Raw genomic sequence first — 6,671 nt, forward strand, 5'->3', positions numbered from 1 at the left:
CAAATCCAACTTCAGCCTAGTGCTCCTCACCCTCAGAAGAGACAATACATTTTAAGGCAAGAAGCATGAGGGGGAAATTCAACCCCTTATTGCCAAATTCTTGCCGTATGAGTTACTAAGGCCGTGAGAGTCTCCTTACAATACTCGCACGTCACCAGATGAAAAGCCTAATGGCATGAGTTACTAAGGCCGCGAGAGTCTCCTTACAATACTTGCACGTCACCAGATGAAAAGCCTAATGGCAAGTACAGATTTGTCAGAAACCTTAGAGCATTAATAAATGCAGTTGTTTCCATACAACTCATTGTCCCCAATACTTAGCAAGTCTCAGGGGATGCAAGCTGGTTTACATTCTTAAATCTGAAAGATGGATTTTTCTGCATCTTATTGCATCCAGATTCATAATATGTTTGCCTTTGAATGGACTGATCCAGATACACATTCAGCCTCAAAACTAACGTGGACAGTCATCTCTGAAGGGTTCTGGGATAGCCCCCACTTATTTGAAAATGCTCTAGCTAAGGACTTAAGAAATCTACAGTTGGAAAGGGACAAAATTATTAGTATGTAGGTGACTTGCTCATTGCTAGCTCAACTAAAGAAGACTCAAATAATAATACTGTTAAGTTGGTAAATTTTCTGGGAACTTGCAGATACATGGTATCACCATACAGGGCACAGATTTTGACTCAAAGACTTAAATATTTGGAATCTATCTTAACCTCTAGAACTGATCAACATCCCTAGAAGATAAAAGTTATTTTAGTCATCCAAGGGTCCCAGCCCAACAAATGACTGTGGGCTTTTTAAGGAGATGGCTGGGTACTGCTGTTTATGGGTACCCAGATTTGGATATGTAGCCAAGTCTTTATATGATACACTAAAGGGAAAGATTTAGAACTCCTAGAATGTAATTAGAACTGCAAGCAAACCTTCATTACTCTCAAGGAGAAATTGGGCTCTGCTGCAGCCGTGGCAGTCCCCAAGTTAGATGAACCATTTTTTCCTTTATGTAGCCAAAAAGCAAGGCATAGGCCTTGGGTAATCTTGTCCCAAAACTGGGGGACATTCCAAGGCCAGTAGCCTAATTTTCTAAGCAGATAGACCAGGTGGCCTCAGGGTGGCCTTGATGTCTTAGAGCTATTGCTGCTACCACTTTTCTAGTAGGCAAAGCTAATAAACTAACATTAGAACAGCACCTACAGGTTTTTGACCCCACACCAAGGGAAGGTGGTCCTAGAAGATAAAGGGCACCAGTGGATAATAGGAGAATATTTATGAAAGCATCAGGCCTTATTGCTAGACACTCCAGACATAACCCTTAAAGCCTGCCAAACCATAAACGCAGCTACCTATCTGCCAGAGTCCACAGGTGCTCCTAGCCTTTCCGGCATACACGTTGTATTAGTCTATTCTCATGCTGCTAATAAAGACATATCTAAGGCTGGATAATTTATATTTAAAGAAAGAGGTTTAATTGACTCACAGTTGCACATGGTTGGGGAGGCCTCACACTCATGGCAGAAGGCAAATGAGGAGCAAAGTCACATCTCTTACATGGCAGCAGGCAAAAGAGCTTGTGTAGCGAAACTCCCCTTTATAAACCATCAGCTGTAATCCCAGCACTTTGGGAGGCCAAGGCAGTGGATGACCTGAGGTGAGGAGATCGAGGCCAGCCTGGCCAACATGGTGAAACCTCATCTATACTAAAGATTAGACAGGCATGATGGTGGGTGCCTGTAATCCCAGCTACTCAGGAGGCTGAGACAGGAGAATCACTTGAACCCGGGAGTCAGAGGTTGCAGTCAGCCAAGATCATGCTACTGCACTCCAGCCTGAGCAATGGAGCAAGACTATGTCTCAAAAATAAATAAATAAATAAACCTCCAATCTCACGAGGCTTATTCACTGTCACAAGAACAGCATGGAAAAGACCCATCCCCCGATTTGATTACCTCCCACTGGGTCCCTCCCATGATATATGGGAATGATGGGAGCTACAGTTCAAGATAAGATTTGACTGGGGACACAGCCAAAGCATGTCACAGATTATGAAACAAATTTACTCTAGGAGGCCAGACTTAAGAGAGATGAATCCCTTGACCATCCCAAAGAAGAGTGGTTAACAAATGCAAGTTGTTTTATGCATCGGGAAAACAGGAGGGCTAGATATGCTATTATTAGTCAGCACAAGAGAGTCAAGGCACAAGCCTTGCTGGCCTCTACCTCAGCTCAGAAACCTGAGTTAATTGAACTTACTAGGCCCCTACAGTTGGGAAAGGATTTAAGAGTTAACATTTACACTGATTCCAAGTGTGATTTTTTTAGTGCTTCATGCTTATGCTGCAGTTTGGAATGGGTAGGGACTCCTGACCCCCAAGGGCTTTTCCATACAACATCATTCAGATTTTGAGCTTGTTAGAATGCTGCTTTGCTGCCAAAAAGTGACTATAATTAATTGCAGAGGACATCAAAAGAGAGACTGACCGTGTAAAAGGAAATGCCCTTGTAGATGCCACAGCCAAGGCCCCTGCACTGAAAGGGCCAATGAAGCTTATGGGTGTGCTGGTCAGCATACATAGAACTGGGCCAGAATACTCTGAAGAAGAACAAAAATGGGCCAGGGATTGCATTTCAGTCCAGGGCCCCTCTGGCTGGCTGAATGATGGTAATAAATTACTAATGCCAAGTACCAATCATAGAAATATAATTCAGCACTTTCATGATTCTTTTCACTCTAGAAGGGATTCTTTGTTTTTGTTAATATCTCATTTGCTTATGGGGTAAATCTTTTCAAGACACTAAAACAGGTGACTCAGCACTGAGAGCTTTGTGCCTGACATGACCCAAACAGCCAGCAATTTTCTCCTTCTCCAGTTAAACCTGTCCAAAATTGAGGAACCTATCCAGGTGAGAACTGGCAACTCTAATTTACTCAGCTGTCTTTCTACAGGAGATTCGTATATTTGCTAATGCTCACTGATACCTTCACTGATTAGATCGAGGCATTTCCCACCCTATCTGAAAAATGTTTGCCAGAAGAAATAACTCCTCAGTTTGGGTCATCTAAAAGCCTGCAAAGTGACAATGGCCCATCTTTCACAGCAGGCATATCCCACACCTATCCTCAGCTTTAGGAATCCAATATGACCTTCACTCTGCATGGAGACTGCAGTCCTCTGGAAAGGTGAAAGGGCTAATCCCACTCTAAAGAAGACTCTAGCTAAATCAGAGGCCTATCTCTAACACCCATAGCTTACCGTGGGTTTGAACTGCTCCAAAGTCAAACTTATAACGAAGTCTTGTTGAGTTAACATAGGGAAGGCCTTTCCTAACCACAGGTCTCCTAATAGAGGACAGGACTCATCAATTACAAAAATATGTCCTCAATCTAGGGCAGGTGCAAGGCATTCTGTGAGTGTTGAAACTGGAGTCCTCCTCTCCCACATGGGAGGAAAATTCAGTTTCAGTTCAGCTAGGGATTTAGTCTTAGTAAAGACGTGGGAGGAAGTTCTCCAGCTGACCAACTTTCCGTTGCTTATTCTGGGAGCCCAATGTGAGGCTGGGGAGGTGGGCGCGGGGCTATTTCAGCCTTGGCGGAGGGCGGGCTGGGTCACTGCGCGTCTGCTCCTCCTCCTCGCGTTTCTCCTGCCGCCCTGATCCCGCCTTAGCCATGAGGGAGATCGTGCTCACGCAGGCCGGGCAGTGCGGGAACCAGATCGGCGCCAAGGTTGGCAGCGGGGCCTCTGAGGGCTCAGCTCGGGCCTGCGGGTGGCCAGGGAAGGTGTTGGCAGTGGCGGGGGCGGGGGCGGGTCCCTGCCGGGGACGCGGTGGGACTGGGCGGCTGGCGAGGCGGCCGGGGTGGACCCAGGGACACGGCGGCCTAGGGATGGGGGTGCGGAGGGTGGGGGTGGGAGAGGAGATGGGGCACCCCCGTGACTGGCCCTGGCCTGTCCGGCCCCTCCCGTCTCGCAGTTCTGGGAGGTGATCTCTGATGAACACGCCATCGACTCCGCGGGCACCTACCACGGGGACAGCCGCCTGCAGCTGGAGCGCATCGACGTGTACTACAACGAGGCCTGCGGTGAGACCCCCGACCTTCCCCACCGCCCTCCTGGGAACGCGGCCCTCCCCTCGCTCATGCCCTCCCGCCCCTCTCAGGTGGCAGGTACGTGCCCCGCGCTGTGCTGGTGGATCTGGAGCCGGGCACCCTGGACTCTGTGCGCTCGGGGCCTTTCGGGCAGATCTTCAGGCCGGACAGCTTCATCTTTGGTGAGCTGTGGGGGAGGACTGGGGTGAGGTTCCTTAGCCGCTCAAAATCTAGGAGTGCCTCAAGGTCGTTGCCGTGGGAATTGTGGAGCCAGGGCCCCAGAACACCCTCCTATCCTCCGAGTCGAGTGGCTCCAACTGCCTCCTAAACGGGCTTTGGGAGGAAGGCCCAGGTGTCTCCTCAAGGTGAAGAGCTACTGATGTGAACTCCCTTCAGGGAGCTGAGCTGGGGCTGTGGCTACTGCCTTCCCTGAAAATGGGCAGGAGCCACCTGCAGGGAGGTCTGTTAGCCCGTCTCAGGTTTGACTCCTGACTTAATTTCTAACAGGGGAGGCTGCTGTCCTGTAACTCTGGGGGAGGGGTTTCATTTGCTCACCTGTAGGGAGAACGCTGCGCTCACCTCACATGACACTTGGCCCTTTTTGCATTATGGTGACCACTGATGACCGTATACCTGGCCATCGAGTGACTGGCTGTACTGTCTTACAGGTCAGTGTGGGGCCGGAAACAACTGGGCCAGGGGGCACTACACAGAAGGCGCGGAGCTGATGGAGTCAGTGATGGACGTTGTCAGAAAGGAGGCTGAGAGCTGTGACTGCCTGCAGGGTTTCCAGCTGACCCACTCCCTGGGTGGGGGGACGGGGTCTGGGATGGGTACCCTTCTGCTCAGTAAGATCCGGGAGGAGTACCCAGACAGGATCATAAACACATTCAGCATCCTGCCCTCGCCCAGGGTGTCAGACACGGTGGTGGAGCCCTACAACGCCACCCTCTCGGTCCACCAGCTCAGAAAATGCGGATGAGACCTTCTGTATAGACAATGAAGCGTTATACGACATCTGTTCCAGGACCCTGAAACTGCCCACGCCCACCTATGGTGACCTGAACCACCTGGTGTCTGCCACCATGAGCGGGGTCACCACGTGCCTGCACTTCCCAGGCCAGCTGAATGCTGACCTGCAGAAGCTGGCTGTGAACATGGTCCCGTTTCCCTGGCTGCATTTCTTCCTGCCTGGCTTTGCCCCACTGACCAGCCGGGGCAGGCAGCAGTACCGGGCCCTGACGGTGGCTGAGCTTACGCAGCAGATGTCTGATGCTAGGAATATGATGGCCGCGTGTGACCCCCGTCATGGCCGCTACCTAACGGCGGCTGCCATTTTCAGGGGTCGCATGCCCATGAGGGAGGTGGATGAACAAATGTTCAACATTCAAAATAAGAACAGCAGCTACTTCGCTGACTGGCTCCCCCACAACGTCAAAACAGCCGTCTGTGACATCCCACCCCGGGGGCTAAAAATGTCAGCCACCTTCATTGGGAACAACACGGCCATCCAGGAGCTCTTCAAGCGTGTCTCAGAGCAGTTTACAGCAATGTTCCGGCGCAAGGCCTTCCTCCATTGGTATACGGGCGAGGGGATGGATGAGATGGAATTTACGGAGGCGGAGAGCAACATGAACGACCTGGTTTCTGAGTATCGACAGTATCAGGATGCCACAGCCGAGGAGGAGGAGAGGCCTAGAACTTTCCTTTTCTAGGTAAAGGGGGGAAGCAGTGTGGATTCTTTACTGTGTTCTGACTGCCATGTGTCACTACGCACTTGTTCGTGTCTTCACCTCTCCTCCTGCTGCATTGTAAAGCATTTTTATAGTATACGATTTTGCCTAATAAAGTATTCTCATAGCATCTGGCTTCACCTCCAACTTCTATCTGTGGGCCCCCCTCTGGCTGCGGCTGCCAGGTGCGCATGGTTGTCCTGCAAGGCTGAAGCTGTCTGGGTTTGTCACGTGCCCAGGAACAAGCATTCCAGTGGCTCCAGGAGGGGTCGGCATGGGCTGTGGACATGGCAGGCAGGCTTCACATGAACTTGGGGATGCCCTGGGCCTTGGGTGGCTGCGTGGTGGAAAACCTGTTCTGAAGGCAAGCCTTGGCTTATCCCATGTTCCAGACTTCTAGGGGACCAGCTGGCCCTCTGTTTCTGGAACCCTAAAAATGGTCAGTGACCCTGGTGGGCAATGTCCCCAAAGTCCCATCTCAGGGTAGGAATGTGGTCAGACAGCTGGCTCTGAACCAGCAATGAAGGGTGGGCAAGTAGGACCCCAGCCACTCCATCACCATGACGGCCTGGGTGTGTTTGTGTGGCCTCATTCTCTTGAGGTGGGCATGGGATATCTGGCAGGGACTAGTGGGCAGAAATCAAACCCAGCGTATACTCACATGCACTGACCCCTATGTAGAAGGGGATTAGGTCCTGGGGACCATAGATGGCGGTTGCTGGGCCTGTGTGCTCGGGGCAGTCTCTCCAGAGGCACAGATGGGGTTTCTGAACAGGACCTGGGGAGACGGGCAGGTGCTCACAATGCTGCTTCCCCCAACTGGCAGCCAGTGAGAAAAACGCCCGAGT

At 50.9% G+C, this 6,671-nt stretch overlaps 1 pseudogene; it reads left to right on the forward strand.

Annotated features, from left to right (window-relative positions):
• The first annotated feature begins 3,618 nt into the window (after positions 1–3,618).
• LOC126954510 (tubulin beta-8 chain-like) lies at positions 3,619–5,953 on the forward strand (annotated as a pseudogene).
• Positions 5,954–6,671: the final 718 nt, after the last annotated feature.

The sequence above is a fragment of the Macaca thibetana genome, chromosome 5 (genome assembly GCF_024542745.1).
Source record: "Macaca thibetana thibetana isolate TM-01 chromosome 5, ASM2454274v1, whole genome shotgun sequence".
Taxonomy (NCBI): domain Eukaryota; kingdom Metazoa; phylum Chordata; class Mammalia; order Primates; family Cercopithecidae; genus Macaca; species Macaca thibetana.